General features: G+C 39.0%; 1 long non-coding RNA gene across 1 annotated transcript; it reads right to left on the bottom strand.

The window, feature by feature from the left end:
* Positions 1-222: 222 nt before the first annotated feature.
* On the bottom strand, positions 223-1,134 carry LOC146580318 (uncharacterized). The gene is made up of 2 exons (XR_014891248.1): positions 1,064-1,134; positions 223-471 (listed from the first exon to the last, which is right to left on the bottom strand). It is a non-coding gene; the product is annotated as an uncharacterized LOC146580318 (long non-coding RNA).
* Between the last annotated feature and the right edge of the window lie 12,029 nt (positions 1,135-13,163).

Below are 13,163 nucleotides of genomic sequence, written 5' to 3'. Positions count from 1 at the left end.
GGAGAGTTGGTACATTAACTCTGATTTAGTGTTAAACACCAAATCTGTCTGGAGTTGATAATTTAACACTTGGTTTTAAGAGTTTATATATTAACTCTCAAAGAGTATTTTAGTTTAACTACTTAAGAGTTATCTTCTAATTCATTGTAAAAAGCGGGAATTTTACTGTTCTGAACTTCTAGAAATTTCTTTTGGAAATAAACATTTACTAAAAAGATGCAATGGTTTTTGAAAAACATTTATTCTGAACTGTGCACCACAATTTCAAAACATTTTCTGAAAGATGTAACGGTGTACATGTTCTCACTTTCATTAGAATTTTGTTTATCAAAAGGTCTGACATGGTAAATGCAAATAACAGCATTCTCATCACTTATTTCTTCAATACAATATGCAGGTCCTTCATTCATCCCTTTGTGGAACTTCAACGCACTTCTGCTCTCCCCCATATTCCATCTTCACAAGCATATCCTGTGCGGAGATTGAATAAAAATTAGTTGACACTAATTAATGGCACAAATAATCCAGTAAACAATTGCAGCACAGTAAAAAAAAAAAAAACCGAATCCGCTTTGAGCCATTACTTGTGTAAAGTATTTTCCTAAAAGACAAGGACTCAGGCAACAGGTAATACTGAACTAAATGTGAAACCTCAACCTTTTTCATTTTTACCTAAACCGTATGCACAAAACTCTGGAGGGATCTAAATGCTAACGTAGGACTCAGTCAGGACGTCTGCTACTGCTGTTTGCTCGTTTTTTTTTATTTTTTTATGGGCGATCGTTTTCAGGCTTCAAGTAGCACCATTATACCAACATTTCACATTCTAGACATTGTTTTAGGTGTATTTGACCAAAAGTTTGACTGAAAATTCACATGCAAGCTTTTTTTCAAGGCTGTGGTATTTGCCCGCAAACAATACCTTTCAGCTAGCTAAAACAGAATATTATGCTATCAGCGAGCAACATGGCTAATGCCTTCCACACAGCTTTGTCTCAACTCCAAAGAGCCACAGAAGTAAAAGCTAATAATAATTGAAACAATCTTTGAAAAAATGACTTACCAAGCATGGCAAACAACTCAAATATGTAGAGCAAAATGTTCTGAAACGGCTTCGATTGGAGCCGTGCTGGGGGCGGAGTCTGTGAATTCACTCTATTGGTGTCATAGCCCCTGTAGGAGTTCAGAGTTAAGAGGTCAAGAGTTAATGTTTCCATTGTAACACCTCCAGATTTGACAGAGAAACACTCATTTTTAACACTCTATTTTAACTACTATCATTTTACACCTCAGAGTTACATTAAAAGAATGTGACTCTACTTAGAGTAAAATTAACTCTACTTTTGCAAGAAGACTATTAACACCAAAACATTTAACACTTTTGAATTTGCTGTGCACTATAAGTACACACACCAGTAATCAGGGGATGGGAAACAGGAAGGAAACACACCTGAGAGACATAACAGCTGACGAGGCAGGGGAAACGTAAACAGAACTCACTGACATCAGACAGAGACCGTCAAAGTAAAACAGGAAACACACCGACTGAAGACAACACTCACCAACTAAACACAGGCTGGGGAACAGACATAGGAACATGAAACGTGAAACAGGAGAGTACAAAAACCCAAGATAACCAAAACCACAGAATAATAATAAACTTAACATAAACACAGAGTCACAGACTCCAGACCATGACAAGAACGAAAATCTATAAAAGTTTTCTCTTTCCAAATATTTATGGACCTAACTGTATATTAACAAAATATGAATAGTGTGAGTACAAGAAAACAATGATTAGAATAAAATATGCTCAAGTTTGTTTGATAGGGTGCAGCTGTTGATCAGAAGAATAGGTAAGGATTTGTGAATGTGTGGGTGTGAGTTGTAATTGAGTAATTGGGGGGAATTTATTGATACTGGGGGTCTGCCTGTCATAAAAGGACATGGGAAGCCACAGCTGGGGGTGTATAGGGATGCACAGAATAGAGTAAAAGCAGATGTAAGTCATGAGCATACAATCTCAATCATCCAGGTAAGTAAATCTCCAAAAGTTGATTCTGTTCATCTGGACGTAGTGTTTTCAGTGGGCGAAACGTTTCATCACTCATCCAAGTGACTTCTTCAGACTGAAGAAGTGGCAATCTTACAGATCTTAAACTAAACCAACCTGTTTGTCTTCCTGTTTGTCACTGATTTATCACACAGTGATCATTGCTCACAAAAGTTAGATTGTTTTAAAAATTCTTATTATATATATTTGACATCTCTATTCTTATGAGGCATTATTCCTGGGGCAGGGATAGCTCAGTAGGTAGAGTGGTGGCCCCATGATCGAAAGGTTGGGGGCTTGAATCCACTGAACAGCTACCCTGAGGTACCCCTGAGTAAGGTACCATCCCTACACACTGCTCCCCGGGTGCACAATGGCTGCCTACTGCTTCACTGAGTGAATGGGTTAAATGGAGAGAGGAATTTCCCCACAGGGATCAATAAAGTATTCATCATTATTATTATAGTATTGTCTTTTTGTAGAGAACAGCACGCAGTGCCTACAAAATGTGTTAGACCAAAACCCAGTAAAAGGTTTTATGTCATCCTGTTAATGTGCCCTACATTAACAGGACTGGTAACTAACAAAATAATTTTTTGCGTTTCTATAATAGTTAACCCCCCAATATATGCAAAGTCTTTAGTCAAAATAGTGTTTTCAATGCTAAAACAAACAAGGTCCCAGCATCCTTGACGGGGCAGTGCTTTTTTGTTCTCTTTCAGCCAAATATAAATAAATACAATTTTAATAAATAAAAAGGGTGCTATTTAACACAGTTCTTATACACAAACCTCACCTTGTCCAACAAGTCTAACAAGAGCATTTAAGCTACACTCGACATGGACAACTAGCAGACAAGATCAAATAACCTTGAAATGACACTAGGAAACACAGTTATTGTCATGAATCGCTGTGCGGCAGGCAGGAGTTGGACCCAAAGTGCAGGACTCACAGACTCAGGGAGGTGAACTCAAAACTCAGCTTTATTTGCTGGCAGGGAAAAAACATACAAACTAATCTAAACTGGGAACTTGGAAAACTCACAGAGAGACACACAGGGAGACCCACACAGCATGAGGGACGACGTCACGCTGAACAGAGGGAGACGCAGACAGAAATACACAGAGGGTTAACGAGGAAAGTGGGAACACACGGGGAACACAGGTGACACTGATAATCATAACGAGACAGGGCGGGGTGAACTGAACATGACATGTACGGGCGTGAGAGTCACAAAGTAAACAGGAAGTGCACAGAGGTTCAGACAGGAGGAGAGAGAGCACGGGGAAAACTTAGACATAATGGGCAGGGGAAACATGGAATAAAACATAAGGAGAGACGAGGGCTCACAGATACACAGAGGGGCACACAGGGGGTAAAAGCCATGAAGGGAAAACACTTAGGGAACAACACAACAGGGCAACTCAGAAAACATGGCCTAAGCAAGGAACAAAATACAAACATACAAGGAAACTAAGAACACTGGGCCAACATGGCCCAGGACCATGACAGTTATGGTAACATATATGTTTTAAAAGACAAATTGTTAAATTCATGCTAACAATCAGCTGATATTTTTGTAAAAAAAAAAAAAAAAAGATATATTAGTATAATATATTTAATTTAATCAATATCATTTTCATACTATGAACCTTTTTACAACTAACACCCCCTAAAACTAGACAGTTGAATTGAAATTTTGTGCATTTTAAGTGTGCTTATTCTCTCCAGTATATTTGAGCTCTCTTCATTTCCTATGTCCACGAGACAGCCACATGATATTTTCAGGCCTGAAAAACCACTCCCAAGGCGTAATATCTCAACGTGCTGCAGCGTTCCTGAGGTGACTTTCCGCATTCTTATGGTACGCGCCGGGTTATAGATTAAATCCTGCGGTAATAAACGTTCCAGCCCTAAACCTGACCTTATCCCTAACCATAACCTTATTCCTGACCATAACCAGCACTTTAATGACGTTAAATAGTGTTTTCCCAAGCGATTTGAAGAAAATTAACAAACATGTGTGGATTGAGTCTAAACGATTTTCATATTTCCTCATTTTTTTCCCAATCTTGTCATTTAGGAACGTGTTGGGTGCCCGAAAACGTAATATGTTGACGATTTGTTACCTAGTGTAAAATGTTACGCTTTGGGAGTGAGAGCATGTTGGAAAAACATATCCAGATACTGCAACCAAACCGGTTTTACGCTCATTCCAAGTGGCACAATCTAAAACCAAAATCTCAAGCATAAAGATCCATGACAGTCATTAAGTTCAGTTTCTTGTTACCTTATGGACCATGCGTGTGACCTTATTTAATAACAAATGCGTCACAAAAGAGATTAATGAATGAAGATATTATATTTAAAGAGCAATAACTTGAAACAGATTGGATGAAGGAATGTGCAAGGGCATGGTGGTGGTGATAAACTCTTGTTTAATCTAAAGATCAAACAAGAAACAGCCGATCTTCCCCTGTGAACTTCATTATTGTACCAATACATGACTTAAAGTAACTAAAGTAACTATTTAAACCAGTTTTTGTTTGATTTCTTCTTCTCTATTTAGCCCCTAAAGTGCACGCTTCAAATATGTAGGAAGAAATGATTGATTCGTTTTGGGAATTTAAAAAAATGTATATGGTCTGAATTTATGAAGACAGAATTGTTATCATGATCATGATCATCATCAGTTCTCATTGCCTGATGTGGGTGCAGCTGTATTTGACAACTAGATAAGGTGCAAAGTGAAACTATGCAGTAAATCAGGCTTGTATCAGAATCAGAATCAGAAAGGGTTTTATTGCCAAATGTTGAGCAGGTTTACAACATTAGGAAATTGCTGCGGTGCTTAGTGCAAACATACTGTCATAAATTACACTAAAATAGACATGAAAATAAAAATAAGAATAAGAATTAAAAGTGCTAAGTAGATAGATATATACATATCTATCTACTTAGCGATCGTGGCTCAAGAGTTGGGCGTTCGCCTTGTAATCGGAAGGTTGCCGGTTCGAGCCCCGGCTCGGACAGTCTCGGTCGTTGTGTCCTTGGGCAAGACACTTCACCCATTGCCTACTGGTGGTGGTCAGAGGGCCCGGTGGCACCAGTGTCCGGCAGCCTTGCCTCTGTCAGTGCGCCCCAGGGTGGCTGTGGCTACAATGTAGCTTGCCATCACCAGTGTATGAATGTGTGTGTGAATGGGTGGATGACTAGATATGTAAAGCGCTTTGGGGTCCTTAGGGACTAGTAAAGCGCTATATAATTACAGGCCATTTACATGAGTGCAGGTGGTGATCAGTGCCAAACATGGAATGATGCAGTGAACACAGCGTAGGGTCATGTGTTAGTGGTGGGAACAGTCATATGGTTATTGTTCATGTGTCCAACAGCAGAGGGGAAGAAACTGTTCTTATGGCGAGAGGTTCTGGTGCAAATGGACCGGAGCCTCCTGCCTGAGGGGAGCAGGTCAAACAGACTGTGTCCAGGGTGAGAAGGGTCAGCTGAGATCCGAGCTGCACGCCGCAGTGTCCTGGAGGTGTACAGGTCCTGCAGAGATGGGAGTCTGCAGCCAATCACCTTCTCAGCAGAGCGCACAACACGCTGCAGTCTCTGTTTGTCCCTGATAGTGGCTCCAGCGTACCACACGGTGATGGAGGAGGTGAGGATGGACTCGATGATTGCAGTGTAGAATTGCATCATCGTCCATGTTGGCAGGTTGAATTTCTTCAGCTGCCTCAGGAAGTACATCCTCTGCTGGGCTTTCTTAATGATGGAGGTGATGGTGGGCTCCCACTTCAGGTCCTGGGTGATGGTGGTACCCAGGAAGCGGAATGAGTCCACAGAGGTGATGGGGGTGTCAGTCAGGATGATGGGGGGGAGTGGGGCTGTGTGCTTCCTGAAGTCCACAATAATCTCCACTGTCTACTGGGCATTCAGCACCAGGTTGTTGTGGCTGCACCAGGACACCAGACGTTCAACCTCCCTCCTGTAGGCAGACTCATCCCCGTCCGAGATGAGTCCAATAACGGTGGTGTCATCTGCAAACTTGATTAGCTTGATAGACTGGTGGGTGGAGGTGCAGCAGTTGGTGTACAGAGAGAAGAGCAGAGGAGAAAGAACACAGCCCTGAGGGGAGCCGGTGCTGATGGTCCGGGAGTCCGAGACATTCTTTCCCAGCCTCACATGCTGCTTCCTGTCCGTCAGGAAGGATATGCTTTGAGAAACCACATACAGTACATGTTCAGGGAAATGCTTTCCATATTGATCAAGGCTTTCCATCTACAGTTCAGTCATGTGTAGGCTATATTTATATTTTCATGTCATTTCAGTTGAGTGAATGAAATGCAAATGATTTCCTTTTGGTTTACCAAAACAAATTATTGAAGGAGTACCTTCATGTTGTGAAGTACACTGGTTCTAAATTGACTTGTGAATGTGAGTTAGTCTGTTTCTCTGTGTTAGTCGTCTTTTTACATCACACAATGCTATCTGGGAAACGCTCCAGATTCCCTTTGCAAGGCAAAGCAACAATATGTTGGATGAATGGATAACTATACATTTATATCACAAAGCCAGCCAAAATCATACGGGGTTTGCAGTGTAAATTCAAAAATACCCTTTTCTGTCTTCTGTTCTGAGAACTAAAGGAGGGTTTGGGATCACCTGATCCACCTTGATCTATAAGCTTTATCAAAAAAGAAAGTTTTGAATCTCATCTTAAAATTAGAAAGGGTGTCAGTCTCGCAAATCCAAACCAGGAGCTGGTTCCACAGGACAAAGGACAGAGAGCTGGGTTCTGGGTCACATTCTAAAAGTGCTCATTATTCATGAGCTTCTTGATCGTGACTGCTGTAATAAATTGTAACCAATTAATTCCTTCAGCTTTGTCCATTAATTTTCTAGAATAAAACAATAATATATGAGTCTTTGTGTTTTCTAATCCTACACCACCTTACTATAATTAAGAGCAAACATGCTGAATGTGTTCTGAACCAGACTGGATTTTTGTAAAAGGGATCATAAGACATTTATTTCCTGTAGGTATGAAGCCAATCTTCGCTTAGCCTAAAATTAAAATAACAATAATAATAATAATAATAACAAGCAAGCAGTTTCTTGAGTGATCTTGCAGAGTACAAAGCAGCACTTTAAAGGAGTGGTTGAGAATTTGGGTGTAGGGATCCAGGCGTGCAAGAACAGGTTGTGTTGTGGAATGGACAAAGGCCTAACTGAATACTTAAAATAACCACATGCTGTATTAACAATGAGTCTTCGTGACTGTGCTAAAAAAAAAAACAGCTCGACACAGGTTCTTCAGGACATTTAAAGTTAGCACAATCATGACCTCAGATGGATTGGTGGTGGTTTCAACAGTGTAGGAGGCTGTGGTTGCCACAAGATGTGTTAAGGAAACACAAGTTGTAACTACACAATCAAATAAAAAGATTGTGAAATGCCTGCCAAACCAAGCAGGCAATTGTATAGATAAGACTGGATTTTCAGTATCCTCTACCAGAAAAACACTTGCAGGCGGTGAGATTTTATTTAGAACAACCAGTGTTAAAATGTTATCTGATCAATCAATATAGAAGCACCATGATTGCTTATGCATTAAATAAAAATTAAGGTTGATGTGAATGAATTTTAGGGGGGGAAAACAACGTTTGAAACTGAATATTTGTCCTGATAATGGGTGATGATGGATAAACTGCTGCCTGTAAAGTAAGCAGTCACTATTGAACATTAGGGCCACTCACATTAAAAAAGGCAAATGGCAGTCATTCATAAATTACTAAGATTAAAAATTATGCCCACTGATATGTTTTTACATATGAAAGTTAAGACCACAGAGGAGTCTCGCAGATGTATTGAAGGAGGACATGCAGGGGGTTGGTGTGACAGAGTTATAGGATGAGATGGAAGCAGATGATCTGCTTTAGAAACCCTTAAAGGAAGCAGTCAAAAGAAGAGTAAAAGTTAAGACTTTGTCCTGCGGTGCTTTACTTACAAGGTTTTTTTTAAGATTTTAAAAACTTGACAAGCAAAATGTATAAAGTTTATATGAGATATTGTTTAGAATGGCTATGTTTAGATTTTACATAAAATCCTTGAATGCGATACACAACCTACACAAAAGAACACACCCGCTTACACTGTACTACTGAGCGTTCAGACAAACCCATGGCGCAACACACCTTCCAAAATAGAAAGAGAAGAATCAGTGTAAAGAACAATAGCAATATCAACAGGGATTTGAGCGCACTGTACTCAAGCTTATATCTATGAACACACTGTCTCAAGGAATGAGGGGAAGAGTTGCTTTCAGAGCATGACATTTTTTTCTCAGATCACCACCAAAGTGTCTATCCTGACGTCAAGTTAGACCAAAGGCGCTTTATTTTTTATTGTTTTATTTTTATTCTCAACCACTTTCCAACCCCTTTTGATTTTGCCATGTCATTATAAAATGCATAAACACTAAAACAGTTCAGCTTGATGCATTGTCAAATAACTTTATTCTGCACTTACATAGCACCTTATAAATCTTAGCTTGGTTTTACTTGGTTTTCTCACTGACACATTCAACCTCTCACACTAGTGACAGCAGAAATGCCGTGCAGGTGCTTGCCTACTATCGGGACTAAGGTGGGATTTAGTGTCTTTCCCAGGGACACCAGAATCTGAAATTGCTACACATAGTCAGAATCTGGTATAAACAATATGAAAGTGTGGATCCGTCCTGCCTTGTATCAACAGCTCAAGCAGTTGCTGGTGTATTAGCATGTTGAATATTTAATGCAAATGCAGTTTTAAGGCAATGACTCATAAGAATATAAAAAGGAGTTCAAGAAGATAACACCAAAAGCTATAATTAATAAGAAGATAAATTTAAATATACTGCCTACCATTCAGGTTTATATTTGCCTTCTTTTTTCATATGGCTTAACTAGCTGCCATGCTTTGACTAAGAGGATCTTCCAGGTTAAGCTGAATTTATTATTTGAACAAAGGAAATATACCAAAATTGCATGAGAATAATTTAGAAAATGCAGACATGTAAATTAAAGTGTGACTCAAACAGTTCACTGTAAATTATTTGAAGTTATCAGCTTACATTGAACACGTCAATTGCCAGTTCTTTAATTACAGATTAAGAACTGTCGTACTGTCACTTGGCTTCATTGGAATTCTGTTATGAAACCTTTTCACAAGAAGCAACTACGCCCAATTTTGTTTACATAACTCCTTTGATAGTGACGCACAAAGGGACTGCTTAGCAAATAAAAAGGTTTTAAGAACTACTAGACATGATCCCCCGCATAAAGTAATCTTAACAAAGGTTAATTTTTTTCTTACAACAAAACCATTCATCTTAGTTTATGCATATTTCGTTTCTTGTTTTGTTATTTTATTAACCCTTGTTAATTCTCAGCACACCAGCAGTTTATTCAGATCAGTTAGTTGATCAGTCTTGCCTGATCAACTAACAGATGCTTTTTTGCATTGTGTTGCTAACTTTTCTCCACACGTATCATGTCAGTCTTTTCAAATCCTGCATCAGTTGTGATTATATTGATTAGATTTTTTTCAAAAAAGATGTACAAATGACCTTTTGAAATCATCACACGCATCACGGCACATGTATCTCTCAGGTCCTGTGTCAGATTTTTGCTGGATTTTTCCCCCCCTGTTCCTTAGGACACAAATTAAAGTATGTAAGATGTAAAATTAGGAAGTCATCCTCTATTTTCTAAATATTTTCTTAAATGTTACTGACTCACACCTTACTTGACAAGCCACATCTCTTACGTCTCTAAAGGTTGATGAGATGACTCAGCGGGTTTGTAATGAAATCTTGAAACGCCACACCAGCATAAAACCAAGTCAAACATGAACGATTGTCGCTTTTAAATCTGGCGAGTTGCCGGGTCTGGGTTTGTCATATAGCTCTCTCATTTGTCAAGTGGAATTTGTTTTATTTATTTATTCACTATTTTTTCAGTTCTTTGCAAGAAAATGCAGAGAAGAAATTTAGTGAAGTAAAAGTTTGCTGGAACAAAATAAAGGAAAAGAAAATGAAACTGTATAATCAATTTTTGAGAACCTCTGCCTCAGCTGGCCTCAGATTTGGAGGTGCCGATTCTTATTCCCACCGCTTCACACTAAGCTGCGACCCATTCCAGTGCGAGCTGTAGGCCATCACCCGATGAAGCCAACAGAACCACATCATCCGCGAAAAGCAGAGATGAGATTCTGAGGCCACTTAAGTGAAAGCCCTCAGCCGCCGGGTCTGTCCAGCGTTCTCCCCCGCCACCTGATCCAACTCACCACCAGGTGGTGATCAGTTGACAGCTCAGCCCCTCTCTTTACCCGAGTGTCCAGGACATGTGGCCGCATCATTCCTCTGAGAATGAGTGAAAAAGCAACCAATGTTCAAAGAAAAACTTTGAAAGATCTTCATGAAGTCTACTGCTCATTACCATTTAAAAGTAAAGTACTACAAAGTCTGGCTTCTTGTAATAAAAACAGAAAGAAATGAAGGTGGCTCAACGTGCTTCTCCAGCACTGTAAAATAAAAAATTCATGAGTATTTGCTATTTACTTTGGATAATCTTAACAATCTTACTCTTGTCCTCTGTTGCATTCCCTTGAATAGTAGGGGAGACCGGGGATAGTTGTAACGTGGGTCAGTTGTAACACTTCCAATTTCTCCAATCAGGGCTAAGTTTCAAATGATGTGACTCATCCTGTGCATGCCCAATTCAGTTCTGCTATCACATGTGAAAAATCAGCACATTTTGTCAAACACAGACAATTTAACATGAAAAAAAGTGATTTGTATGCCAAAAAGTACGTTTTTCTACTTTATTTCAATTTCTAATAGCATTATCTGCTTTGCAGTTAAACTCATCAAACTTAAATTATGTTATTTGTATGTCTATGGGGATATATTCTGTGTAGGTCTTTAGTGCTAATGTTTTAGCCGTTGGCTGTAATGTTAGCTAGTTCATGGCTATAGGAGTCTGGGTCAGTTGTAACAGCAACAGTCTGGGTTAGTTGTAACAATAATGCAGATGTTGCAACTTACCACACTATTACTTTAACTTATATTAAACAAGTTGGGGCAACGACATCAGCAGAGAGAGGTTCACTGGTCGCATTTGTATATGTGGTTAATGCCATTGGCAACACAATTCCTCCACTGTTTGTGTTCCCACACATACATTATGCAGACCACTGTGTCAGAGATGGACCAGTAGGAAGTACTGGTAGTGGAAATAAATCAGGATGGGTGCAAGAAACAGATTTCCTCATCTTTCTGAAGCACTTTGCAAACCACACCAAGGTAAGCCATGATAAAAAGTAATGGAATTGCGATGCTGGTGAACAACTACATTTTTTCAGCTTCATTGTTATGTTCAAAATTGGTGCAAGAGCTGTAGGTTATAATGCCCACTGAGCCAATGAGGCCAAACTCAAGGAAGACCAACCAAAATTAATGAAATATTCAGTTGCAGAAAATTCCATAATTTGTCTTTTTGGGGGGTTGGAATATGTTCAAAAGCTAGATTTCTGCATTCTGTCACACACACACATAATTACATAAATGGCTCTAAGTGCATTCATGTGTTGAATAAACAAAGATTACACGTTAATGTTTTGTCAGTACCCTTATTTCATTGTGTTACATTTTACCCCAGGATATGTTACAACTAACCCAGACTATGGGGTTAATTGTAACATTTCACTCTTCGTGTTTGAGACCATACCATGCAATGGGTAATTGTGCTGCAGAGAAAATATCTGCACTATTTAATAGCAGAGACATGTAAATACTTTGCATTACATTTTGAATCCACTACCTTAAACGAGCTCCAATTTACAGACAGAAATGTCAAAAATGTTACAACTATCCCCGGTCTCCCCTACAGACCTCTGGGAATTCCGCCTACATTTGTGCAACCCTGTGGACAGCTTTTTGTCTCTCTTTCAAGTCACCACAAACATCCAGGCACAAGATTACAGGGTACTCATTTCTGAAGCGCAACTCAACAGCATTCTTTGAGAGCCCCTTGCAATTAAAATGCTTTGAGGGGGAAAAAATTATTGAGAAACCACTTATGAAGTCTGAGAAACCTTGTTGTACATCTAAGTACTGAATACCTAAATATATTTCTAAAGGTGCTACTGGCATGAAATTCTGTGGTCAGCAGCAACTCATCCCATCAAACAGGAAAGAAATCAGACCAGTAGATGTTCATATATTAAGTTTTGTGTAATAGTGAGAATTGACCCAGAGAAAAAGTATTAAACATGCTTACTGAAATGTATTTACTACTTTGTACAAAACACTTTGTTGGTGACAGCTTTAAGACTTTTGCACACAACTATATATAATTATCAGTTACTTACCTCAAGATGATACTGTTTTCATGACATGGATTTCCCCATCACACCTACATTTACCTACACATTACGCCTATTAGAAGTAATGTTAGTCTGATAAAGGCAAAACCAGTAGGCTGATGATTTTTTTATATGCATCTATGTCTTAACATAACTAAAACCACTCTTTTCAAAGAAAAAAATGGCAAAGCAGCAGCTTTTTTCATTAGACTACTACACAGATTGTTCCTCAGATCCAAAAAACAAACAATAAAGCACTTTAAATAAAAAAAACAAAAACAAAAAAACAACACCACCATTGCTAGTGCATTGTGCTATGTGTGCCATGCATATTTTAATCTCATATTCCAAACAGCATTTCACTATGGTAATGACTGCTTCACATGTGAAGAATGAAAATTATTTGTGCTATGTATTATGATGACCTTTAACAGATGAACGCTCAAAACCGCCTTGAGTATAATTTGAAGAAGCACGTAAGCTGCACTTTTGTTCGTTAAGTTGTTTGTATGTGCCTTTTCTTTTGGTTTAGCAGAATTGTTGTTATGCAGGTTTAAAAGTATGCAGCAAGCCTAATCTCCCCTGAAGCGACAGGATCACTAATCCTTTTTGACTGGCAGATGATATGTGGGGAAGTACAAAGCAGAAAACAACACAGACATTGACGCAACACTTCAAATAAAAGTTGTGCATACTGAGA

The sequence above is a fragment of the Mchenga conophoros genome, linkage group LG3, assembly GCF_057382185.1.
Source record: "Mchenga conophoros isolate Kocher_MC1m ecotype Shallow Benthic linkage group LG3, M_conophoros_male_GT1.1, whole genome shotgun sequence".
Classification (NCBI taxonomy): domain Eukaryota; kingdom Metazoa; phylum Chordata; class Actinopteri; order Cichliformes; family Cichlidae; genus Mchenga; species Mchenga conophoros.
The sequence above is the reverse complement of the archived record's forward strand: the minus strand, read 5'-3'. Positions and strand labels throughout refer to the sequence as shown.